At 36.5% G+C, this 27,694-nt stretch overlaps 1 long non-coding RNA gene and 1 pseudogene across 4 annotated transcripts in view; both read left to right on the plus strand.

The window, feature by feature from the left end:
* The first annotated feature begins 346 nt into the window (after positions 1-346).
* Positions 347-27,694, plus strand: part of LOC140510572 (uncharacterized) — a 75,364-nt gene continuing 48,016 nt past the window's right edge. For 3 of the 4 annotated variants that reach the window (XR_011969291.1, XR_011969292.1, XR_011969293.1), the window contains exons 1-2: positions 347-443; positions 1,592-1,741. This is a non-coding gene — a long non-coding RNA (uncharacterized lncRNA). Of the gene's footprint in view, positions 444-1,591; positions 1,742-2,473; positions 2,528-27,694 lie in introns of all 4 variants that reach the window. The other variant, XR_011969294.1, reaches the window with a different exon arrangement.
* LOC140510807 (large ribosomal subunit protein uL16-like) lies at positions 12,679-13,943 on the plus strand (annotated as a pseudogene).

Here is a 27,694-nt window from a genome sequence, read left to right on the forward strand (position 1 = left end):
AGGAGTTCACATCCACAGGTTTGGCAGCTGTGGGAGTAGTCAGAAGGACCTGGTAGGTGTCCTGAGAAAAAAATTCCTTGAATTCATCTTTGGTTTTGAGTTTCTGGTCAGCATAACATAGGTCCTTAGTTAAGAATCTTTAAACAACACACTGAGATGATCCAATATCCAAGCCCCACAGGGCTAAGTTGAAACAATTCAATAAAGCTATTACCACAATTCCCATAATTGCATAATTACATTAAGTCAGGTACAGATCATGCTACTTAGAGAGATCATAATGGACTAGTTCTGAGAAGGGAAATTTACATGTCTCCAAGGTAACCAAGAAAACATAAACATTAACATCAAGTTCCATGTAATAGAGACAGGAGAGTAACCCAACATCCTGCCCCAATATGTGGGGAGAGAAGAGGAGAGGGGTTAAAGCCAGAACAGAGTAGGTAAGAATCCCCTGGATTGTGCAGGCTGGAGCCAAATAGAGCAGGCAGGAACAGTTGGTTAGGGGAACACTATTCAGAAAGGATAGTCCCAGATGTTTCATGTGGTTTTCTGGTCCCTAGATATTGTTTCTTGGAAAATATGCTTTATCCTCAGGACAACTCTAACGGGACCTGTGCTTTCGTAGTTCCATATCTAAAGGTTCCTGGATAATTCTGGTTCTCCAATTTTGAAACTTCAGAGAATTTCAGTTTATATATAATTTGATGTCTCTATCTTTACCTAAATCCTGTACCTGATGTAGAAATCTTTTAAAAATTTATGAAAATGAGCTCTTCTGCCTAAAATAAATATCAGACAGATGCTTAAAAATGAGAAAATAATTTCACTTCTTTACCACTATCAGTGCAATTTATGTTTCCATGACAGATAAATTTGGAAACCAATCATATACATATATATGCTTGTGTGTGTATAAAGTTCTTAGAGAAAACAGTCCAGTCATGTTACTTTTCTCAAAATTTATAATTTTATTTAGAAAAATTTGACATTGCATCTTCATCTTATTACTTCAAGTAGTCATTTCCCCCTTAAGAGGATATCATCTCTATGTTATAATTGAGCACAAACACAGGTTAAAATTGTAAGATGTTCATACAATCTCTTTTTTAACAAATATCAATCTATTATTTACCAATCTATTATTTAATAAATTTAGTTAGTACTGTGCTTACAACACTTCTTGATTACAGATATTTGGTACTTAAGGAAAAAGAGGGGCATAAAGAAATACCAAAAAGAAGGACAATATCATATATCATAATAGGAGGAAAGATTCCCTTAGCTCTCTTTGATTCCAACCATGAGTCATATCTGACAGCCAATCATGTACGCATAAAATATTGAAGTCAAGGCTTAGGATTAACCAGGTGGGAAAGAAGTAGGAGTTTAATTTTTTCTCTACCATTTAGAGGTTCCTGGAATTACAGTAAACATTGTGTCAATTTTCCCTTATGCAACAAGAAAAAAGGGAAATATGATTAGCTATCTGGTTTACAAATACCTGATGAATGGTTTCCTGATAGTTGACTGAAACTCACATTCACCCCTAAATTCACATTCAGCTAAAATTATTTCTTTTTCCCTCTAGACCAAGTTGATGAGCATTGTTGTATGGTTGGATGACTTTCTTCACATTGCCTAAGCTTTGGGTCTTCACAGAATCTGTGCTCCCAGATGAGCTCCTGACGGCGAGAGATCTGATGTGCTAAGCTCTGGTACTGGGGTAGTGGTGATGATGGTAAGATGTTCTTAAGATGAGACACTTCATGTTGCAATTCAAGTGTAGCACTGTTGGCCTGAACTAGCAGAAAATATCAGTAGGCATGAGGGCAGTGTAGACAGTAAGAAAGAGTCACTGAGCAGGGGTGGAGCTAAGTAAGACTTGGTGTTTATTCTCTGGAACCATGATGGACTCTTATGTCTCAGGTGATACTTAAAAACAATTCCCCTTTGAAACATTTGCTTCCTATTTTATATGTATGTATATATATGTATGTATATGTATATTATATATGTATATATAATATATATACATATTTCTTTTCATTTCTTTCATAGTACTTAATTCATCAGCAAAATACCAGATAAATTTGATTAGAACTGTAAAAATAGATCTTGCAATCCTTCAATTCTGTAATTTTATTTGACTGAAATTTATTATAGAATGAGAGCTGGGAGGGAATTCTGAGGTCATGAAACACAACCCCTTCATTTTATAGATTAGAAAACTGATGCCACAAGAAATAGGTAGCAGAGACAGAATTTAACCTAGGTCTTTTAAATCCCAATCTAGTATTCTTTCCACAATCCTCTTAAACCTGTGTCACGTTCCTTTAATTTTTGTGTAGATCTATAAATGTAGTCAGACTTGGCAATTTTTAGGTGACAATGGAGGAAATATGCAAAAAACGATGTGGTTTCCGTCATTTTGGACTAAACGTTGCTTATTTGTATTACACTTCTTCCCTAGCTGACTGATAGTGAGAAATCACAAGGATGCAGACACCTTTGGCTCTGAATTCTGGTAGGAAGCACCTAATGGTTTTGTTTTTGTTTTTGGATACTTTCTGATGGTAGTTAATGGTACACTTTTCAGCACAATAAGCTCTTTAATGAAGCCTCTTTAAGCTGCTGGCAGTAGTAAAGGGCTTCTATGAGCACAGAAGCTGGGGTATAGAAATTCTTCGGTGCTTTATTCAATAGAAAAAGCAGCCTCCTCTCCAATGTTCCTTTTCTAATGTTCCTAGACTTTCTTTGGCAACATTGCCTTTTGACTCTGCTACAAATTTCTAAGTAAAAAAGACAAATAACACTCTTCTTTCAGGGGATATTTCCCCCCTTTTTAAGTTTATTTATTTTTTTGTGTGAGTATTGGATTGGGAGATGTGGTATGAAAACAGAAAGAAAAAAGAAGAGATTTTAAATATATTGAGTGCTTGTAAGAAAATCTATTATAATCAAGTGTGGATTATATGCTTGCTGGAGTTTCCATCTATAGCAATTCTGAATATCAATTTTCCTTCCTTATGCCCAGGATATTTCAGCATATCTCCTCCTTGTTTCCAATCTCTTTACATCCAGAGATTTCCAATTAGTTTTAACTCAGGCCAAACTCTGACAATAAATATCTATCCAGGGACAACCTAGGGAAAATCACCTCTTGGCATCCACCTCAATCATTGTTGTAAGTGGAAGGAACTGGTTTCAGAAGTAATAAGGGGGAAAATTGGCCTTGTCAGAAGTGACTGACAGAAACTACAGGCCTTGGAGGTTTCATGTTAGTAGGTGTTAGGCTTGAGTACTGACTATGACATGTAGTAGAGGGATCATTGCAAATGGAGTCAGAAAGTGTGAATTCTGGTGAGTCTGCTTCCATCTCTTATCAGCTATATAATTATGAATATTATTTAATCTTATACATTTTTCTTTTTAAATAGCTCAGTGCTTTAAAAGAATAATTTTTAAAAGTTTTTTTAATATAATATACTCACTTTTACATACATCTGTCCTTCATACTGCTCTATCCAGTGACTTTTCCCTTGAAAAAAGGAAATTAAAAAGCTTCAATAAAACCAGTAATTGTATCTAACAGGATTCCATGATATTCTAAATAGGCAATCTCCCACCTCTCCAATGAAAAGAAGTCATATTTTCTTTTCTATGGGGTTGAAATTAGTGATCATATTTATATGGCATTGCATGTTGTTTTATCTTTAAAAAATTATATAGTAATTGTTGTTCATGTTTCTCACCCACTTTTGCTTATTTAACTTTGTATCAGTTGATCTGAATTTCTCTGCATTCCTGATAATTATTTTTTTATACTGCAATACTAATTCATGATGTTCATGAGTCATATTTATTTAATCATTTGTCAATTAATTTATTTTTACTTCTCTACTACTAAATAAGTATTGGAATGAAAATTTTTGAATACATGGAACTTTTTTTCTTCTTCTATCTGATTGCGGGTCAGATTATGTCTAATTTTAGGTGTCATATGGTATGTATATTCCAATCACTTTTTCATATATTTAAGAACAAATCGACCAATTAACTGTTCTATCTAGAATATATCACTGTGCTTGTCTTCCTTTTGCCCCTCAAAAACTGTTTTCAGTTTTTGTCATCTTTGCCAATTTTCTGGGCATAAGTGGTTTGAAAGCCTGAAAGTAGTTTTAACAAATCTCTTAATCTCTCTGACCCCAGCTTTTTAACCTGATTATGAGGTAATGCTACTCCCATGAACTCTGTATCATTTTAGGTTTAAATACAGTATTGTTTGTGAAAGTGCCTTTTGATAATAGAGTACTAGAATGACAGTATGTCACAGATGGCTGTCCCAGAAGTGCAAGGAAAGGATTTGGGTCAACCATGGTATATTACAACAGTGAGAGAAGATTACAAGGCCTATCTCCTTAACATTCTAGAGCTATGACCTTCACTTTGGGCCCTTGTGATTTGCCAAATATTTTACAGGTTAAGTAACTGCTTTCTTAACTAAAGTTCTAGTCTGATTCCTCAATGTAGCATGAAAGTGATCCCCTGTTCATGAAAAATACAGTTTATGAAGAGGCAGATAAATTTTAGCAGATTATATGTAAAATACGTTAGAGTCAATGAAAACAAAATTCTAAGTAGTATTCTAAACTCTTTTTAACACTAGAGTTCTCAACTGTACAGGACCATACAAACTCATTAAAAAATAGTTGGGATTGTCATTTACATGAGGGCAGGCAGTACCTGCAGGTAAAATTTATCATAACCCATTTGAATTATTGAAGAAATACTTGCATTGTTGTTGTTTAGTCATTTTTCAGCCACATCTGACATTTTGTGACCTTGTTTAGGATATTCTTAGCAAAGATACCATTTCCTTCTCCAGATCATTTTACAGATGAGGAACTGAGACAAACACGGCTAAATGACAAGTCCAGGGTCACAGAGCTAAATAAGTATCTGAGGCCAGATTTGAACTCAGGAAAATGAGTCTTCCTGACTTAATCCAGCCCACAGGTCTATCCACTATTCCACCTAGTCATCAAAACTTGCTAATGTATAATGCTTAGGTTGTAAATTCCTCCTTTAGATTGTAAGCTCCTTGAGAGCAGGGATTGTCCTTAGGCTCTCTTTGTATCCCAGTGCTTAATATAATACCTGATACATAGCAAGTACTCAACAAATATCAATTGATGTATTCATAGACTCAGTCTTTCTGTAATGAATTCACTTCAATTAAAATAATTTTGAGTACAAGTTTAGTGGTCTAAAACTATATATACGTATATATCCACATATGTGTATATATATGAATATATATACATATATATACATATATATGTGTGTGTGTATATGTATTCAGCTTTTATTATTTACCTATTACTATCATCGAAATTTTTATCCATCTTCATAGATAGGCTGATGCAACTTTCTTAACTCCCTATGCATCTATAATTCTAAGCACTGAGGATAGAAATCCAAGCAAAAAAACCAAAACATAATCCCCATCCTCTGAGAGCTTACTTTCTAATTGAGAAGATAACATATAAAAACTAATGGCCAGTGTAGGGGAGTAGGGCTTGTTGGAAAGAGTGAAGAATTCCCTAGAAGGAACTTGTTCAGTGGAGAGATCAAAAAGTGACGAGACTTGGAAATGAATGTGACTGGAAGCCCTCATGAAATGATGGGTCAGGCTAGGTGGGTAAGGAAATAAAATGCAGAGAATGGGTTGAGCCAAGAAACACAGAGAAGCCTAATACACTATTTGGTGACTACAAGGAATACCTACACCCTGCTAAAATTCATATCTCTGCCCTTGATAATGATGCACATTAATTGTGTTTTGTTTTTCTTTTGAGGCAGCCAGTTTGCACATAAACTTCTGTGCTTAAAGTCAGGAAGACATGTTCAGATGTGACCTCAGACAGAGGTTCTTAGCCATGTGTCCCTGGGCAAGTCACTTAAACTTGTTTGTCTTGGTTTCCTCTATGAAATTAGGATAATAGTAACTTCTAATTCATAGCATTGTTGTAAGAATCAAATGACATAATTGTATGGCAGTTAGAACAGTGCCATACACAGGCACATAGTAAGCATTGTATAGATGTTAGGTATTATTATTATTATTATTTTGGCAAACAAATTAATTGCTAAGAAAACTTCATTGCAACCAGCATCATTTTATCATATTGTATTCTTCCTAGATTACTCATCCAATTCATGATTATAAGGATGAACTTGGTACCCACTGGGGCAACTGTTACTATTTTCAGGATTTTATGGGTAACCCTGATGTACCATGATTTGACACTGAGGTTTATAATTCTTATCTGATTCTTTCACAACTTAAAATCAATCAGCAGATGTTAGCAAAGACATTTAGCCAGATAGCAAATAAGAATGTTTGATGTAAAATATTTTTTCCTGTACCTAGCACATAGTCTCCTCCAAATGCACACAGGTGCTGTGGAAAGAATGTGCTCAAATGTGGTAGAGGCGAAGGTCTATGTAATTTATAAATATTTAGCCTCTCATATCTTCATGTGAAATCTGTCATTCTCTATGGATATTTTCACATTGCCTTCACAAATTGATAAGGTAAATTTTGACTTCCTTAGTCTATCTTTCTAGCATTTTTCAGCTTCATTCTCTAGAAAGGATTTATAGAATATAAAGCAAAAAAATCTACATATAGATCTGTTTGGTTGGATTCAGCCATTAGGAGCATGACAAGGTCAGATAACTTCTTGTTTCAATTATAATGTTTTTTTTTATTGTCTTAAAGCACATGATTAAGCATAATCTGCCAGCTGTTTGATTTGTCACCTTCTGTCCTTCTCCTCTAATTCTTTGTAATCTATTGAATCCTGTTCACCTCAACCCTTTCATTTGTATTGCCTAATGGGTAGTAATTAATTTCAATTATTCAGAGATTGTATTGACTGGCTCTCATATTTATGAAGATGTTAAAGGGTGTTTAGAATCATATGTTTTTGCAGGCGAAAAAAATGGAATACTTAACCATCTCTGCCTAGTTCTCATTTCTACTACTCTGGAATATGAATGATACACACAGTACTGGCAGACATATTCTTTTTTTTATCTTTGTCAGATGTGTAACCTAAGCATTTCTCTCTATTACCCAAGCTATTTATGGTGGAATTTCCATACTCATTTAGGATGTTTTCTGGTCAGTAGAAATAGTTTGTTATTAGTACCTTTCTCAAATCTATACAGCTTGGTGAACACTCCAAAACATACATTCTATTAGCATTGCTATTAATAATACAGTATCAGCTTTGAATAAATGTTGAAGGGGATAAAGAGTTTAGGTAAGGTATAATTCTTGTCCTGTGCAGTAATTAAACCCATAATAATAGGTAACATTGATATAGTATTAAAATATTTGGAAAATACTGTGCATTTGTTATTTCATTTTATCCTCAAATCACCCAAGGAATTAAATGCTATTATTATCTGCATTTTATAGAAAAAGTAGCTGAAGCAGAGAAGCACTTAGCAGTTTTCCCAGGATCATACTGCTAATTATTGAGATAAGCTTCACATTCAGATCATCTGATGCCAAGGCCAATACTCTATCCACAGTACTATGTTCTTGATATTGCTTCATTCATAAATAACTAGAGTACACAATAATATATAATTGCATCATAAATGTGTAAAATGAAGTGATTCTTGAGATCAAAGAGTAAAGAATGTGCTTGTTACCTTGAGGTTCAAGGAAAATTTCATGTACAATGAAAACTCATACATGACCCATGGTTTAGGGGACATACTGGAAATCAGTATCTGAAAAGAAGACATTCTAGACATTCCATAAGACATTTCCTGAAGACAGAGACTAGTTTGGTTTGTATGATAAAATATGATATATTATAAGATAGACTTGAAAACTTCTGGCCCTCTTATGTGAAAGACCTTAAAATCCAGGCAAAGAAATTTGAGCTTCCCTTGGTAGTCAAATGAATTTTTTAGTAATTACACTCGTTCATGTGGTGGCTTAAAATTTACAAAGTGATTTCCATATTATACCTTTCTTTCAGAGCACCTCCTACAAGTATTGTTACCATTAGTTTATGAATAATGAAACTAGGGATAATAGAGTTAAGCTGTCCATTGTTGCATAACTAATTAGTATTTAAGCTTGCATTTAAAATTTAGGTTCTTTACTTTAAATTCAGAGCTCTTTCCAAAACACAAGAAGAAATAAGATTAATCTGTACAGGAAAGACAAATGAAAGATTGGAGATGGGGAAAAAGCAGTGCCAATAAAATCTGTTAGGAGGTTTCTTAAATCTCCAATTAGATGGTGATGAAAGTCTAAAAAGCATGGTAGGTGTGGAAATTTTGTGAAGTAGATGCACTTAAGAGGCATTTTCCAAATAGAATCCATACGAGTTGGTAACAAATTGAATATGAGTTCTTCTAGAGATAAGAATCAAAGATCAGACAGTCACCAAAAGCTGACTTTACCATTTTCTGTCACTGTTACAAAAAACCTAGAGCCTGGGACAATTGTGTCTAAAGTAAGCATAGCCATGAGACCTTCCTTTGAATAATGATATATCTCTTATAACATCTGTGGGTTCAGAGTACAATGATAAAGAGTAAGAAATGGTTTGGGGGGACTTATTCTAAGGAACATCTTGAAAACTGGGCTAGCATAAACGTGATGATGAGTTATACCTCATACACTCAAATCAATAATTTTCCTTCTCTTGAATATCATTCACTTCAGTTCCTTGGACTGAAGCACAATTAGTTAGTAGTTCTTTTGAATAAAAAAACGTCTTTCTTAAAAGGTTGATAGAAGTGGTCTGAGAGCCAAGATGGTAGTGTAGGAACAGGGACCTACTAGAGTTCTCCCCCCAAGCCCCTAAAAAACCTGTAAAAATGACTCTAAACAAATTCTAGAGCAGCAGAAAACCACTAAATGACAGACTAAAGCAAATTTCCAGCACAAAACAGTCTGTAAGACTGACAAGAAGGGTCTATTGCATTCAACTGGGAGTGGAGTGCACTTTGGCAAGGACTGTGTCAGAATGAACAAAGCAGGAACAGGCCTTAGAGGACTGAATCATTGGTAGTTGCTGTGGTTTACAGACTTCTCCATCAAAAATGGCAAAGACAGCTTCAAAAGTCAGTGGAAAGGGTCTCTCACCTGGCTAAGAGGTCAGAGGGGTCTGGCCCCAGCCCCAGGGTGGCAGCAGTCACTGCTGAAGCAGAGGCTGCTACTGGAGCCCTACATTTAACAAAGGGCTCAAAAGTCAAGCAATTGACTGGGAAAATAAACAAACAGGGGAAAAAGAAACAGATTCTCGCTTTCTCAGGGAAAAGGTATTATGTCATTGCTGACAAGGAATATCAAAACATACAATCAGAAGAAGACAAAAAAAGTCAGAATTCCTGCATCCAAATACTCCAAGAAAAATATGAATATATCTCAGAATGTGAAAAATCTCAAAAAAGATTTTGAAAATCAAGGAAGAGAAGTAGAGGAAAAATTAGGAAGAGAAATGAGAGTGGTGCAAGAAAATCATAAAAAAAAATGAGTCAACAACTTGCTAAAGAAAAACTAAAAAAATATGCTGAAGGAAATGATAACTTTAAAAAAAGACTAACCCAAATGTCAAAAGAGATCCCAAAAGCCAATGAGGAGATAAATGCCTTAAGAAAGCGGAATGTGTCAATTGGGAAAAGAGGTCCAAAAGCTCACTGAACAAAATATTGCCTTAAAAATTGGAATGGAGCAAATGGAAGCTAATGACTTTTTGAGAAACCAAGAAATTATAAAACAAAACCAAAAGAAACCAAAAAACCAAAAAAAATAAAAGTCAATGAATATCTGATTGGAAAAACAACTGACCTGGAAAATGGATCCAGGAGAGACAATTTAAAAATAATTGGACTACCAGAAAGCCATGATCAAAAAAGAGCCTAGGCATCATCTTTCAAGAAATTATCAAGGAAAACTGTCCTGATATTCTAGAGCCAGAAGGTAAAAAAGAAATGGAAAGAATCCACTGATCACTTCCTGAAAGAGACCCAAAAGGAAAACTCCTAGGAATATTGTAGACAAATTTGAGAGTCAAGGGGAAAATATTACAAGCAACCAGAAAGAAATAATTTAAGTATTGTGGGAACACAACCAAGATAACATAAGATTTAGCAGCTTCTTCACGAGGGAATTAAAGGGTTTGGAATAGGATATTCCGTAGGTTAAAGGAAATAGAATTAAAACCAAGAATCACCTACCCAGCAAAACTCATACTCCTGAGGAAAAAAGAGAACTTCAATAAAATAGAGGACTTCCAAACATTCTTGTTGAAAAGACCAGAGCTGAATAGAAAATTTGACTTTCAAACCCATAAATCAAGAGGAGCATGACAGGTAAACAGGAAAGAGAACTTATTAAAATTGAACTGTTTACATTGCTACATGGAAAGATGATGTTCATAACTCATGAGACCTTTCTCAGTATTAGGATAGTTTGATGGAATATATGTATGAATATGTATGTGTGAATGCATATGTGTATATATGTGTGTTAAGAGATTAATCCTTCACCTGGAAGATGGACATATACCTGAGAGCCAGTGTGGCTTCAGGAAGGGCCAAGGGACAGTCAATACGGTATTTGCTGCCCAACAACACCAGAAGAAACTCCAAGAGCAGAGCAGAGGTCTGTACACAACGTTTGTAGATCTGCCCAAGGCTTTTGACATTGTGAGTTGTGAGGGCTTATGGAAAATTGTGTCAAAATTTGGGTGCCCAGAGAAGTTCATCAATATTGTACGTCAATTACATGATGTCATATTTGCCCAGGTCCTGAGTAATGGACAATGCTCTTGTGCCTTCCCAGTCATGAATGGAGTAAAACAGGGGTGTATGCTTGCTCCCATGATTTTTATCACGATATTTTCAGCCATGTTGTCAAATGCTTTCAAATGGAGGGAGTATTGTTGTATGATTTTCTGTTTGCAGATGATTGTGCACTCAATGCAGCCTCTGAAACCTCCTGAGATACAGCAAAATATGGATCAATTCTCTCCTGCCTGTGCTAATTTTGGCCTATTAATTAAGATCAAGAACACACAGGTACTCCATCAGCTACCAGCACACCATCCATACATGGAACCATGTGTTACAATAAAAGGAAAAGTTTTCATGCTATGGATAAGTTCACTTACCTTGGTACTGTACTTTCCAGGGATGTACACACTGACAATGAGTTTGTGACATATGTTCCCAGAGTTAGCTCAGTGTTTGGGAGGCTGCAAAAACATTTGGGAGAGGAGAGGTATTAGATTGACTACCAGACTGAAGGTCTATAGAGCTGTTGTGCTGACCTCATTGTTATATGCTTGTGACACATGGACAGTCTTCCAGCACCATGCCAAGAAACTGAATCACTTCCATTTGAATTGTCTTAGGTAGATTCTGAGGATCACCTGACAGGACAAGGTACCAGATGCTGAAGTCCTTGCTCGAGCCAAACTGCCAAGTATTCAAACTATGCTTCAGAGAGCACAACTCTGATAGGCTGGTCACGTTGTTTGAATGCAAAATGTACACTTGCCAAAAAGACTATTTTATGGAGAACTCGCATGGGGCAGGTGATCACATGGTGGCCAGAAGAAGTGATACAAGGACACTCTCAAGGTCTCTCTCAAGAACTTTGAATTTGACTGTGGGACAGGGGAGAACTAGCACAGGACTGCTCAGCATGGTATAGCCACATCAGAAAGGGTGCTGTGCTCTTTGAACAAAGCAGAATTGAGACAAAATAAAGCAAATGCAGGATGCACAAATTTGGGATATCTACTCCAAATATTCATATGGATTATCTGTGCCCAACCTGTGGTAGAACATTTCAAGCTCATATTGATATGATCAGCCATAGTTGGACACACTGACATTTGACGTTATCATAGTGATGTCATTTTGGTCCTCTTTGAAGACAAAGGACAACAACCAAAAAACCATATATGTGTGTATTTAGGTATGTATGTATGTGTGTATATGTAAGTATATGTACAGACAGGGGGGACAGGGTGAGCTGAATATGAAAGGATGATATCTAAAAAAAGAAAATTAAGGGTTGAGAGTAATGTACTAAGAGAAAGGGAAAGGGAGAGGTATAATGTAGTAAATCATCTCAAATGGAAGAGGTAATAAAAAGGTTTTGAACTGGATGGGAAGAAGGAGAAGATGAGAGAGAATAAGTCAGCTTTTTTTTTCATTAGATTTGGCATCAGGAGGCAAACACACACACTCAAATGAATATGGAAGCTTATCTTACCCTATAGGAAAACAGAGAAGAAGGGAATAAGACAGGGGAGAAAATAGAAGGGATGGCAGTTTTGGGGAAGGGCTAATCAGAAGCAAATATTTTCTTAGAAGGACAGGTCAAAGGAGAGAATTGAATAAATAGGGGGCAGGGCAAGATAGAGGGAAATACAGTTAGTTTTTCACAGTATGACTGTTATGGAAGTTTTTTTCATGACTACCCATGTATATCCTGTATTGAATTGCTTGCCTTTTCAGTGAGAATAGATGGGGGGTGGGATGAGAGAAGGAATGTGGAGCTCAAAGCTTTGAAAATGAATGCAAAGAGTGTTTTTGCATGCAACTGGGAAGTGAGGTGTTTAGGCAATGGAATATGGAGGTCTGTCTTGCCCTACAGAAGGTAGAGGGGAGGGGCAATGAGAGGAGGGCAGATTGGGGGCAGGGGTAATCAGAATGTACTCTGTGCTGGGGTGGGAGAAGGGGTGACAAGGAGAAAATTTGAAATTCAGTGTTTTGTAGAGGTAAATGTGGAAAACTCACAATAAATAAATTTAATTTAAAAAGAAAAAAAGTTGAAAAGAGCTATATCATTTGCACACATGTAAAAACTTACTTAGTCTGAACTTAGTCTTTCTAAAACCTAGCTGAGGGAATAGATTCGTTGTTGTTGTGGTTGTTGTTTTATTTTAGAAATGGTAATACACTTTTAGAAAGTGGAGCACTTGGAGCCAAGATGATGGAGAGAAGCCAAGAAGTTGCTGAAGCTCTCCACAGGTTCCCCTAGAAACAATATTAAATCAAGTGTTTTAAAGAAATCTATGCCCTTTCCCTGTGGTGAGACACAGTCCCTGCTGGGACTGGTGGCATAGGTCATCATTCCACCAGCTGTTATAGGTACTACAAAAATAAGCCATATCCAAAGTCCCATTTCTTCAGGGGAGTTCCTGATACCAAGATGTGAATCTTCAATATTGTTAGAAAAAAAGTGATCATGGATGAATTCCCATTGTGGGAACACATGGTGTCAAATGAAAATAAACATCATCAATAACTGTCATCAGAAACCTTAAAAGCTGCTCAGATCTATGCCAACAAGGACATGGTGAAGAGTTGGAGCAAGGATGGATTTCATATGAGTGTGTGGCTACATCCTTTACATGTCATCTGCCTCAATAAGAGGTTGTCTTATACTGGGACTGATTGGCTTCAGACTGGCACGTGGAGTGCCTTTGGGAAGCTCCAGTCACTGTAGCTCATGTACACAGTGGGCAAGTTTTCTTGTTGATTTGAACCAAGGTCCAGAATAAAGAACATGTGATTGAAGCTTTGTGTAGAGCCAAGTTCAAGTTCTCTGGCCACCAAAAGAACCACAAAAGTTCCAAAAAATAGGATTTCACCAAGTTCAATACTGATAAGTTTGAGGATATGAGACCTAGGAAGTGAATCATTCCTAACGGTTGTGGGGATAATCACATCACCAACAGGGCCCCTTGGACAAATAGTGGGCACTCTACTCCTGAGGAGTGTGTGCAAGGGGATCTATCTTTTTACAGGCATAAATAAACTAGATATTATTTCAAAAAATCTGGAGCAACAAAATTCACAGAAAGAAAGAGAGAAACAGTGCAATATAGCTCAGACAGACTTTATAAAAGTCTGTCACAGTCAGGTAAAAGGGCATGCATTGACAGTACAAACGCCAAGACTAGGGAAGTCACCATGGAGATCTGCACCCAGTTTCAGTTCCAAGAAAGAGGGGAGAATTTAAAGAGGATCTGAGACCACAGGTACCATCCCTCATACCCCAGAACTAGAGGTAATTATAAAAATTTTCTACTTCAAAAAAAGTGCATAGGTAAAGGAGGAAAAAAAATCAACCACAGAGAGATATTATTAAACCATAGGGAGATACTATAGGAATAGGGAAATTGGGGTTCCTTTTTAAAGGATAGTGAAGCAAAGAAACTCTTCTACTCCAAAGAGTAATGTCAACTGTTCACCTACTCAAAACGAATTCATTGGACATAAAAAAGAGAGATTGAAAAAAGATAAAAAAAATAAGAACAAAGTGAAAGAAGATTATGAAAAGTGAACCAATTACAAAAGAGATTTAGACTCTTTTTTATCATGAACTTAAATAATGGAACTTAAATGCAAGTTAAAAAGGAAAAATAAAACGTCATGTTCATAGCACAACATAAGAGAGGACTCAAAATTCTGTAACAATATATTTCCATTTCAAGAAAACCTGTTTGGTGAATAATACATATTGTGTTGAAAATTGTCTCTTTTGTTTGCTTCCTTGTGATGATTTTGTTCTCTTCTGTCACTCTTTTCCTTTGTTCTTTTTTCCCTACTCCTCCAAACCCAAGATGGATACAATGAAATTTATATTTCTCTACAACTATAGATACATACATGCACATATACATTTGTACATATATAGATAGACATATATTTTCCCAAACCTATTCTACACCTGATGTTTGAATTTTATGTTTGTGAGTATGTCTTGTTTTCTGTTTCTCCTGTCTCCTCTGTTTAACTTCTACCCACTATCTGGCCCTCCACGTATCAGTCTTTATACCTAGATAATGTACATATTTGGACTTTATTCTTGTGTATGGTGTCAGGCACTGGTATATGCCTACTTTCCACCACACTGTTACACAGTTTTCCAAGCAATTTTGTTGAACAGTGAGTACTTATCCCAGAAGCTGGGGTCCTTGGGTTTTTCAAACAAGAGATTGCTATATTCATTGCCTACTGTATCTTGAGTTCCAAGTCTATTCCACCTGTCTACCCTTCTGTTTCTTAGTCAGTATCAAGGGTTTTTGATAGGTGATGCTTTGTAATACAATATGAGATCCAGTAGAGCTAGTCCACCCTAACTAGCATTTTTTTTTCATTAGTTCCCTTGATATTCTGGACCTTTTGCTCTTCCTGAAGAATTTTGATATTACTTTTTCTAGGTCTAGAAAATAACTATCTGATAGTTTGATTGATTGGTATGGCACTAAATAATTAAATTAATTTAGGTAGAATTGTCATTTTAATTATATTGACTCGGCTAACCCAGGAGCAACTGATGTTTTTCCACTTACTTGTATCTGACTTTATTTGGGTGAAAAATGTCTTATAATTGAGTTCATACTGTCTCTGGATGTCTTTTATCAGGTAGTCTCCCAAATATTTTATAGTGCTACACTAGCTTTAAATAGGATTTCTCTTTCTATCTCTTGCTGTTGGGCTTTGTTAGTAATATATAGAAATGCAGAAGATTTGCGAGGTTTTATTTTGTGACCTGTAAATTTGCCAAAGTTGTTTATTATTTCCATTAGTTTTTGACTTTAATCTCTGGGATTCTCTAAGTGTATTGTCATATTATCTGCAAAGAATGATAACTTAGTTTCTTCTTTGCCTATTCTAATTGCTTCAATTTCTTCATCTTCTCTAATTGCTACAGGTAGCATTTCTAGTATCATATTGAATAATAATGGTGATAATGGACATTCTAGTTTCACCTCTGATCTTATTAGAAATGCAGCTAGCTTATCTCCACTGCACATAATGCTTGCTGAAGGTTTTAGGTAGATAGTTCTCATTATTTTATGGTAAGTTCCATTTATTCCTATGCTCTCCAGTGTTTTTAATAGCAATGGGTGCTGCCTTTTGTCAAAAGCTTTTTCTGCACCTATTGAGATAATTATGTGGTTTCTTTTAGGTTTGTTCTTGATATGGTCAATAATGCTAATAGTTTTCCTAATATTGAACCAGTCCTGCATTCCTGGTGTGAATCCTACCTGATCATAATGTATTATTCCCATGATAAATTGCTGTATTCTTTTTGCTAAAATCTTATTTAAAATTGTTGCAACTATATTCATTAGAGAAATTGGTCTATAATTTTGTTTCTCTGTCTTGTCTCTTCCTGGTTTAGGTATCAAAACCATATTTGTATCATAAAAGGAATTTGGGAGGACTCATTCTTCCCCAATTTCTCCAAATAGTCTTCATAGTATGGGAATTAATTGTTCTTTAAATGTTTGGTAGAATTCACTTGTAAATCCATCTGGCCACGAAGATTTTTTCCTACTGAATTTATTGATGGCTTGTTCAATTTATTTTTCTGAGGCAGGGTTATTTAAATACTCAACTTTCTCTTCTGTTAATCTGGGTAATTTATATATATATATGTATATATAATCATCCATCTCATTTAGATTGTTGAATTTGTGGGTACAAAGTTGAGCAAAGTAATTTCTCATTATTGTTTAAATTTTCTCATGGGAGGTGAGTTTATCCTTTTCATTTTTGATACTTTTCATTTGATTTTCTTCTTTCTTTTCTTAATTAAACTGACCAATATCAATTTTATTGATTTTTTTCATAAAACCAACTCTTAGTTTTATTAGCTCAATGGTTTTCTTAATTTCAATTTTATTAATCTCTCCTTTAGTTTTCAGTACTTTTAACTTGGTTTTTATTTGGGGAATTTCAATTTGTTCTTTTTCTAGACTTTCAGCTGTATGCCCAATTTATTGATCTCCTCTTTCTCTATTTTATACATGTAGGCATTCAGAGATATAGCACTTCACATAAGAACTGCTTTTGCAGTATCCCATAAGATTTGGTATGTTGTCTCATTATTGTAATTCTCTTGAATTGAGTTACTGACTGTATCTGTGATTTGGTGTTTAAGCTACTCATTCAGGATTAGATTATTTAGTTTCCAATTAATTATTGGTCTATCTTTACATGGCTTTTCTATGACATATAAGTTTTTTATTGCATTATGATCTGAGAAGGATGCATTGACTATCTCTGCGTTTCTGCACTGGATTGTGATGTTTTTATTGCCTAGTACATGGTCAATTTTTGTATATGTGCCATTTAACACTGAGAAAAAGGTATATTCCTTTCTATCCCCATTCAACTTTCTCCAGAGATCTATCATATCTACACTATCCAGTGTTCTATTCACCTACTTAACTTCTTTCATGTTTATTTTAAGGTTAGATTAATCAGGTTCAGAGAAGGGAACTTTGAGGTCCCCCACTAGTATAGTTTTGCTGTCTATTTCTTCCTCTAACTGCCTTAACTTCTCCTATTAAAATTTGGATGCTATAGCACATGGAACATATATGTTTAGTAATGACATTGCTTCATTTTCTGTCTTGCCTTTTTGCAGGATATAGTTTTCTTCTTTATCTCCTTTGATTAGATCTATTTCTGCTTTTGCTTTGTCTGAGATTAAGATTGCTACCACTGCTTTTCTTACATCAGCTGAAGCACAATATATTGTGTTCCAACTTTTTACCTTTACCCCGTATGTATCCCCCTGTTTCAAATGTGTTTCTTGTAATCAATATATTGTTGGTTTATGGCTTTTAATCCATTGTGCTATCTGTCTCCATTTTATGGGAGAGTTCATCCCATTCATATTCATAGCTGTGATTACTATCTCTGTCTTTCCCTACAACTTCTTTCCCATTGTTTAGGATTTATGTTCTCCCTTCTCTCTTTAGAATAGAGATTTAATTTCTGACCACCATCTCCCACAGTCTTCCCTTCCTCTTTTCAGCCTCTCTCCCTTTTATTTACTTTGCCCTTATTACTTCTTCCCTCCCTTTTAGCACCCCTCCCATTTCTTTCCCCCTTGCCCTCCTACTGCCTATAGAACTAGTTAGATTTATATACTTAATTAAGCTTGTTGTTCCCTCTTTGAACCAAATCTGATGACAGTGCCTCTGAAACAATGCTCATCTCCCTCCTCTCTTTCCCTCTGTTGTAATATAATTTTGTTCTTCTTCCTATGATGTAATTTGTCATTTTTCTTTCTTCTTTTTCACATCTCCTGTTACAATCCATTCACATGCTTAAATCACATTTTTACCATCACATGGTTTACTTTATAACCATTCCCTTTTTCTTTGTTTATCTCTTTTTTATTTCAAAATAGATATACAATTCCCTAGATTAACAAGTATCACCTTCCCTTATAGGGAGGAAAAAAGCTTGCCCAAATTGCCTAGCACGTTTTTATTTTCTCCTGTTTACCTTTTTATGCCTCTATTGATACCTGTGTTTGAAGGTCCAGTTTTCTATTGAGTTCTGGCCTTTTCATCAGGAAGATCTGGAAATCCCTTATTTCACAGAGTGACCATTTCCTTGCTTGAAATGTTATGCTGAACTTTGCTGGGTAATTGATCCTTGTTTGTAGTCCCAACTCCTTTTCCTTACAGAATATCATATTCCAATCCCTTCGATCTTTTAATGTAGAAGCTGGAAGGTCTTGTCTGATCCTGACTGTAGCTCCTTGATATTTGAATGGTTTCTTTCTGGCTTCCTGTAGTATTTTCTACTTCATTTGATAGTTCTGGAATTTGGCAGAAGTATTTCTTGGTGTTTTTAGTTTGGGATCCCTTTCGGGGGGTTAAGGGTGGGTTCTTTCAATGACTATTTTGCCCTCTGAACATAGCACTTATGGGCAGTTTTCCTTGATGATTTCTTGGAAGATATTGTCCAGGCTCTTATTTTTCATCATGGCTTTCTGGTGGGTCAATAATTCTTTAATTTTCTCTCCTAGATAGATTTTCTAGTTTACTTGTTTTTCCATCTATATATTTCACCTTTTCCTCTATCTTGAAATTCTTTAAATTTTGTTTTACTGATTCTTGAAGCCTCATAGGGTCGTTAGCTTCTACTTGCCCAATTCCAATTTTTATCAAATTGTTTTCTTCAGTTAACTTTTTCATCTCCTTTTCCAACTGTACAATTATTCCTTTTAAGGAATAATTTTTTCCAGTTAGTTTTTGTATTTCCTTCTCCATTTGTTCAATTTTCCTTTTTAAAGACCTGTTCTCTTCAGTGAATTCTCTTTTTCATACTTTAAAATCATTGGCCATTTTTTCTTTTATTTCCTTCTTCAGCTCTTCCAAGAGTGCTCTGTGTGCTTGCAAGCAGTTCACAGTCCCTTCTGAAGTTTCAGATAGGAATACAGTCTCAATACTGATCTCTTTGATACTTATGTTTTGGTCCTTGTCCCCATAGAAAGATTCTATGGTCTTTTCCTTTTTGCTTTGCTTCTTCTTACTCATGGTGATGACACATTGTGTAATGTGGCCTCTGGTTCTTTCAACTAGAAGATAAAGAACCTGGTGCTGAACTGGCTGGTGTGAGAAAGCAGAGACCAGGTGAATTCTTTCTTTTTATGTTTCCCCATAATAGCCCTGGAGTTAGCTTGTTAAGTGTGGGGGAAGGTTGGTCTGGTCACAGGAGATCTCTGCATCTGAGGAAGAGCAAAGGCACTCTTAGTGCTTGGTGATCCCTGCTGCTCTAGTGCCTTCCCATTTCCCCTGTAGTGCTGAGCCTCCTGGTTTTGGTGGTTGTGGTCTCCACCCCCCTGGGGCTCTGGATCTCCTCCTGGTTCGCTGAGGTGGATTTATCTGGGACAGCTCCAGTCCTCTGCCACAGTTAGAGGAATACTCCTTGGCAATTTTCCTAGCCTCACGTGCTAAAACATTGTTTGACCCTTTTGCTTATCCCACTATCCAGGATTTTTCTGCGGAAATGTTTTATGGTTCTTTCAAGGTCAACAAGGGGAGAGGGAGAGACAATTTACTGATCACTCCACCATTTTGGCTCCTGGATGTTCAAGTAAGTGACAAGTAATAGACATTTAATATGGATTCTGATAGTCTCAGGAGCAGTTGCTGCTGAAACCTGGAGCTCTGTCCTTGACTCTCACTCACTGGAGTGTGCTGAACTTCTGCCCTTCACTCCTATTCTGTGCTACTGTTGCCTCAGACTACCCTGCGGATTTCCTTCTCGACTCTATGCTGGGACATGCTGAACTGTGTGCTCTGTGCTACACCCCGCCCGCCCCCCCCAGAACAAATCCTTTCTGTCTGCGTTCCAGTCTGTCCTGATCTGTGAATCTGCCACAATCTGTCTCCTATTGGATTCTGCATCTTCTAAATGTGGTCAGATTCTCTTTGTAGAGGTATCTGAAGGAGCTTGCCTAAGAGATTAGATGAGTAGCTGCTCTCATTCTGCCATCTTGACTCTGCTTCCCAAATCTTTTATTAAGTTCAGGAATTTCATTAAGAAAGATTTGAAAGATGGATTTTATCAAATGTCCTTTATCTTTCATTCTGAGTAATACTTAACTTTACAGGGCATTATATTTTTGGCCAGAGCCCCAGTTCTTTTGCACTTTGAAATTTTATGTGCCAAAACTTGTGGTCCTTTAATGGCCCTGCTGCTTATTCTTTTGTAATTCTAATTGTGATTCTATCACATTTCAAGTGCTTTAATCTTGATGCTGTCAACATTTTATCTGTGAGGTGTGGTTTTCAAAGTTTAACTATGATATTCATAAGAGTTTTCCTCATAGGATCTCTTTTAAATGGTGACTGAAGGATTTTTTTCTTCTATTTCTACTCACCCCACCCCTTGTACTAATGCTTCAGTACAATCTTCTTTGATTATTTCTTTTTTTATTAATTTATTTAACTTTTAACATTCATTTTTACAAAATTTTGGGTTCCAAATTTTCTCCCTATTTGTCACCTCCCCCCACCCCAACACACTGAGCATTCTAATTGCCCCTATCAACAATCTGCTCTCTCTTCTGTCATCTCTCCCTTCCTTTGTCCCCATTTTCTCATTTGTCCTGTAGGGCCAGATAACTTTCTGTACCCCTTTACCTGTATTTCTTATTTCCTAGTAGCAAGAACAGTACTCGACAGTTGTTACTAATACTTTGAGTTCCAACTTCTCTTCATCCATACCTCCCCACCCATCCCCTTTGGAAGGCAAGCAATTCAATACAGGCCATATCTGTATAGTTTTGCAAATGACTTCCATAATAGTTGTGTTGTGTAAGACTAACTATATTTCCCTCCATCCTATACTGCCCCACTTTGCTTCTATTCTCTCTTTTGATCCTGTCCCTCCCCAAGAGTGTTGACTTCAAATTGCTCCCTCCTCCCACTGCCCTCCCTTTCATCATCTCCCCCACCCTGCTTATCCCCTTCTCCCCCACTTTCCTGTATTGTAAGACAGGTTTTCATACTAAACTGAGTATGCATTTTATTCCCTCCTTTGGTGGAATGTGATGAGAGTAAACTTCATGTTTTTCTCTCACCTCTCTTCTTTTTCCCTCCACTAAAAAGTCTTTTTCTTGCCTCTTTTATGAGAGATAATTTGCCCCATTCCATTTCTCCCTTTCTCCTCCCAATATGTTTCTCTCTCACTGCTTGATTTCAATTTTTTAATGTATGATCCCATCCTCTTCAATTCACTCTGTACTCTCTGTCTCTGTGTGCTTGTGTGTGCATGTATGTGTGTATGTGTGTAATCCCATGCACTACCCAGATACTGAAAAGTTTCAAGAGTTGCAAATATTTTCTTTCCATGTAGGAAAGTAAACTGTTCAACTTCAGTAAGTCCCTTGTGACTTTTCTTTGCTGTTTACCTTTTCATGCTTCTCTTCATTCTTGTGTTTGAAAGTCAAATTTTCTTTTCAGCTCTGGTCTTTTCATCAAGAATGCTTGAAAGTCTCCAGTTTCATTGAAAGACCATTTTTCCCCTGAAGTATTATACTCAGTTTTCTGGGTAGCTGATTCTTGGTTTTAATCCCAGTTCCTTTGACTTCTGGAATACCCTATTCCACGCCCTTCGATCCCTTAATGTAGAAGCTGCTAGATCTTGTGTTATCCTGATTGTGTTTCCACAATACTTGAATTGTTTCTTTCTAGCTGCTTGCAATATTTTCTCCCTGACCAGGGAACTCTGGAATTTGGCCACAATGTTCCTAGGAGTTTCTCTTTTTGGATCTCTTTCAGGTGGTAATCTGTGGATTCCGTGAATACTTATTTTGCTGTCTGGTTCTAGAATCTCAGGGCAGTTTTCCTTGATAATTTCATGAAAGATGATGTCTAAGTTCTTTTTTTGATTGTGGCTTTCAGGTAGTCCCATAATTTTTACATTGTCTCTCCTGGATTTATTTTCCAGGTCAGTTGTTTTTCCAATGAGATATTTCACATTATCTTCCATTTTTTTTCATTCTTTGGGTTTTGTTTTGTGATTTCTTGGTTTCTCATAAAGTCATTAGTCTCCATCTTTTCCATTCGAATTTTTGAAAGAACTATTTTCTTCAGTCAGCTTTTGAACCTCCTTTTCCATTTGGCTAATTCTGCTTTTGAAAGCATTCTTCTCCTCATTAGCTTTTTGACCCTCTTTTGCCAATTGAGTTAGGCTATTTTTCAAGGTGTTATTTTCTTCAGCAATTTTTTGGGTCTCCCTTAGCAAGGTGTTGACCTGCTTTTCATGCTTTTTTTTGTATCTCTCTCATTTCTCTTTCTAGTTTTTCCTCCACCTCTCTAACTTGATTTTCAAAATCCTTTTTGAGCTCTTCCATGGCCTGAGCCCATGGTATATTTATTTTTGATGTGTGGAATACAGAAGCCTTGACTTCTGTGTCTTTCCCTGATGGTAAGCATTGTTATTCCTCATCAGAAAGGAAGGGAGGAAATATCTGTTCACCAAGAAAGTAACTTTCTATAGTCTTATATTTTTTTCCCTTTTCTGGTCATTTTCCCAGCCAGTGATTTGACTTCTGAGTTTTCTTTCCACCCCCACCTCATCTCCAGATCTGCCCAGTCAGCACTTGGGGTCTGATATTCAAATGCTACTTCCCAACCTCAGGTCTTTGGGTGGGGACGGGGCTGCTATTCAGTGTAAGATTAAATTCAGGTGCTCAGGTCGGGGCAGGGCCTCCACATGGGACTCAGTTCCTTCAGGGGGTTTATGCAGAGACCTTCAACAATGGATCCGAGTTACTGCCTGCTTTGGGAGCCCCTGTCCACTGCCACCCTGCTGCTTCCTCCTCAGGGGGCCTGAGTCATGGGTACACCCTACTCTTCCTGTTGGCAAGCCAAAAAGACTCTCTCACTCACCCTTGTCACCTGTGGGTAGAGGGACCTGCGTGGCTGCTGGAGATTCTGTCCCTGAAGCCTGCTGGGATTTGCTCCTCTTGGTGCAGCATGGCCAAGGCAGTGCTGGGCTCCACTCTGGGTTCAGTGTGCTGTGGACCTTTCGCGTCAGATTTTCAGGTCTCTCTGGAAAAGAAATCTTGTTGGCTTCTTTGTTCTGTGGCTTCTGCTGCTCCAGAATTTGTTGGGAGTTCTTCTTTGCAGATATTTTATGGGCTGTGGTTTCGGAGGTAGCATATGTGTGTCTTTCCACTCTGCCATCTTAGCTCCTCCTCTGATTGTATCTTTTATTGTTGTATCAAGATTCTTTTTTTGATCATAACTGTGAGTTAATCCACTTATTTTTTATATTTTCTCTTGTTGATCTGTTCTCCAAATCTGTTCTTCTTATAAAATGTTTCACTTTCTCTTCTCTTTTCACTATTCATATTTAATTATTTTTTAATGTCATGTAATTTAACTGGCTTCAGTTTGCCCAATTCTAATGTATGAGGTGTAGTTTTCTTAAGGTTTTGGATGTCAGGGGCACAGCCAAGAAGGCAGAGGAAGATGCCATAATCTAACTCTTCCCACACAGTCCATAAAATACCAGTAAAAATGACTCCAAATAAATTTTAGAGCAGCAGAAGTCACAAAATGACAGAATGAAAGAGATTGCCAGGCCAAGGTAATCTTTAATGCCGATAGGAAAGGTCTGTCACACTTGGCATGGATCAGAGTTCAGCCCATGGATCCTGGCCCATGGAGTCCAATCCAGCACTGGCAGCTTGTCATCAGGAGGAATAGAACCAGAACAGGGCTTGAAAGTGAAATGCCCAGCAGCAGCAGTCCTTCTCAGATCCCTCAACCTACAAATGTCAAAGACAGCTTCAAAGTTCAGTAAGAAAGCTTTTTTCACCTGGGTGAGAAGGGGCAAGAGTCCTGCCCTAGACTGGGTCCCAGGTGGCAGCACCTGTGGCAGCAGCAGCAGTGTTCAGTTTGGAGCCCTCAGCATAAAGCCCCTTGGGAACTGAGCCACTGATCTGGGTCTCAGCCTTGAGTGGCAGCCCAACGGTAAGAAAGAGTGCTGGATGGAATTGTGGAGTCTCTGGAAAGGGAATTCTACTTGCAGATCATTAGCAGAAAAGCTTTGGTAGCTCCCAGACCAGAACACAGGTCAGGAGAGGAGTAAACTCCTCTCCCTTGAATGTGTCACCTTGGAGGAACTCAGAATTTACAGGTCCTCATAATATACTCCTCTCGACAAAGGATTCAAAAGTCAAATAACTGGCTTAGAAAATGCCCAAAAAGGGGAAAAAATAAAACTGTAGAAAGCTACTTTCTTGGTGAGTAGGTATTTTCTTCCAACCTTTCAGATGAGGAAAAAAATGCTTCCCATCAGAGGACTCCAAGATAAAGATACAGTGTTCTCAGGCCTTGGAAGAACTCAAAAGAGGATTTTGAAAATCTGGTTAAGAGAGGTAGAGGAAAAAATTGGTAAGAGAAATGAGAGCAATGCATGAAAATCATGAAAAGCAAGTCAATAGCTTGTTAAAAGAGACCCAAAAAATGCTGAAGGAAATAGCATCTTTTAAAATAGAACAACTCAACTACCTAAAGAGGTCCAAAAAGCCAATGAGGAGAAGAACACTTTAAAAAGCAGAATTAGTGAAATGGAAAAGGAGATTCAAAAGCTCACTGAAGAGCATAGTTCTTTAAAAATGAGAATGGAAGAGATGAAAGCTAATGACTTTATGAGAAACCAAGAAATTACAAAACGAAACGAAAAGATTGAAACAGTGGAAAATAATGTGAGATATCTCATAGGAAAAACAACAGACCTGGAAAATAGATCCAGGAGAGACAATTTAAAAATTCTGTGAATACCTGAAAATCATGATCAAGAAAAAAGAGCCTAGAATCATCTTTCGTGAAATTATCAAGGAAAACTGCCCTAATATTCTAGAGCCAGAGGATAAAATAAATATTGAAAGAATCCACCAATCACATCCTGAAAGAGATCCAAAAATTCCTAAGAAAATTGTAGCCAAATTACAGAGTTCCCAGGTCAAGGGAAAAATATTGCAAGCAGCTAAAAGAAACAATTAGAGTATAGTGTAAATATGATCAGGATAACACAGTATCTAGCAGCTTCTACATTAGGGGATCAAAGGGCTTGGAATATAATATTCCAGAAGTCAAAGGAACTACAATTAAAACCAAGAATCACCTATCCAGCAAAACTGAGTATAATACTTCAGGGGGAAAAATGGTGACTCAATGAAATAGAGGACTTTCAAGCATTCTTGATGAAAAGACCAGAACTGAATAGAAAATTTGACTTTCAAACACAAGAATCAAAGGAAGCATGGAAAGGTAAACAGGAAAGAGAAATCCTAAGGTACTTATTAAATTTGAACTTTTTCCATTCCTATATAGAAACATAATATTAGCAACTCTTGAAGCTTTTCTCAGTATTTGGGTAGTTGGAAGAATTACACACACACACAAACACAGATACATACATACATACATACATATATATATATATATATATATATACTGAGTGTACATATTTCTTCAATGGAGGGGATAAGGAGGAAGGTGAGAGGAAAAAGTGAAGCTACTCTAATAACATTTGGCTTAAGAAACGAATAATATGTACACTCAATTTGGTATGAAATCTATCTTACACTACAGGAACATACAGGAGAAGAGGATAAGGATGGTGGTAGGGAATGATGGAAGGAAGTGCAATTGGGAAGGTGAAGCAATTAGAAGTAAACATTTTTGGGGAGGAACAAGGTCAAAAGAGAGAATAGAATAAATGGGAGGATGGGATTGGATGGAAGGAAATACAATTAGTCTTACACAACATGACTTATGTAAGTAGTTTGCAAAAATGCAAATATATAGCTTAAATTGAATGGATTGCCTTCTCAGTGGGGATGGGTGGGAAGGGAGAAAGAAAAAGAACTTGGAACTTAAAATTTAAGGAACAAATGTTGAGTGTTGTTTTTGCATACAACTGGGAAATACAAAATACAGGTAATGGACTACAGAAATTTTTCTTGCAGTATAAGACAAGAGAGAAGATGGGAATAAGGGAAGGGAGGAGTGTTAGAAGGGAAGGCATATTGGGGGAAAGGGTAATCACAATGCATGGCATTTTGGTGTGGAGGGAGCAGAGAGATGGGGAGAAAATTTGGAACTCACAATTTTGTGAAAATGAGTGTAGAAAACTAAAAATAAATAAAACATTAAAAAAAGAAAATGACAGTTACTAATGACCATTTTACCCTACCCATTCTCTACTTAATGTATAATATTAATGATAATAATTAATTATGTTAATTATAATAATTATCAGTTAAATACATGAAAAAATGAGTGTGCAGATCAATGTATTATTAGAAATACCAAATATTTTCATGAAGCCATTGTAATGATCACCTGAATTCTTTGTGTTTGTTTAATTTTTTCTAATCATTATGGGATATAGTAATGAATCTTATCAAACTGAAAAGTCTCTGAACTTTAACTTACAGTGGGGAAGTCATTGCAATCAAGACAGTGTTACTACAATTATTTTTCCTTTGAGATAAGTAAATGCAAGAAGTGTTAAGAAATGTGAAGTTCTTTATTATGATTATTTGATGTAACAGTGTAGAATCTCATTTTTACTTGAAATTTCATGTCCTACATTGCCTAGCTACATTCTATTAACAATGACAACTTCAAATCTAATAGTGGAATTATTGATTTTATGACTAAACAGTGATTACCACAGCATATAAATCTGAACTATCAGGAACAGTATAACTGGAAACAAAATATCATTTTAATCTGTACTCATCCCTTATTTTAAATGAGATTTACATAAACACTACTTTTTCTTTCTTGTATTAAATTGCTTTTTAAAATGTAAAAAGAAAAAAAAAGATTCTGGATGTCCTTTTCCAACTGGCAGATTTTCCTTTCATTACCATCTTTTCTTGGATTTTTTTTTTTTGGTTTAGTTTTTCCTCCATCTCTGTCATTGGATTTTTAAAGTCTTTTTTAAGATTTTTATAAAGTCGTTTTGGGTAGGTGACCATTTGACATTACTCTGTCAGAGTTTCTTTTCCTCAATATCCCCCTCTGAAGATGAACCCTGGTTATCTCTATTCCCATATTAGCTTTCTATGATTGAATTCCTTCTCCTTTGTGCATTTTTTTGTGATAATAGCTTAATTTTTGTAATCACCTCTAGCGTCTATGGGAAATAATGTCTCTTGCCCCTAATCTTCAGTTTTCTCCTCTAGCTTGGAATCAAAGTCAAAGCTCTAGCCTCCTGTAAGTATCCATAGCCAGAGGCTTTTTACCAAACTCCTTCCGTGTTCACGAGGCATTTGCTGGATCCT

This window comes from Notamacropus eugenii, chromosome 6 (genome assembly GCF_028372415.1).
Source record: "Notamacropus eugenii isolate mMacEug1 chromosome 6, mMacEug1.pri_v2, whole genome shotgun sequence".
Classification (NCBI taxonomy): domain Eukaryota; kingdom Metazoa; phylum Chordata; class Mammalia; order Diprotodontia; family Macropodidae; genus Notamacropus; species Notamacropus eugenii.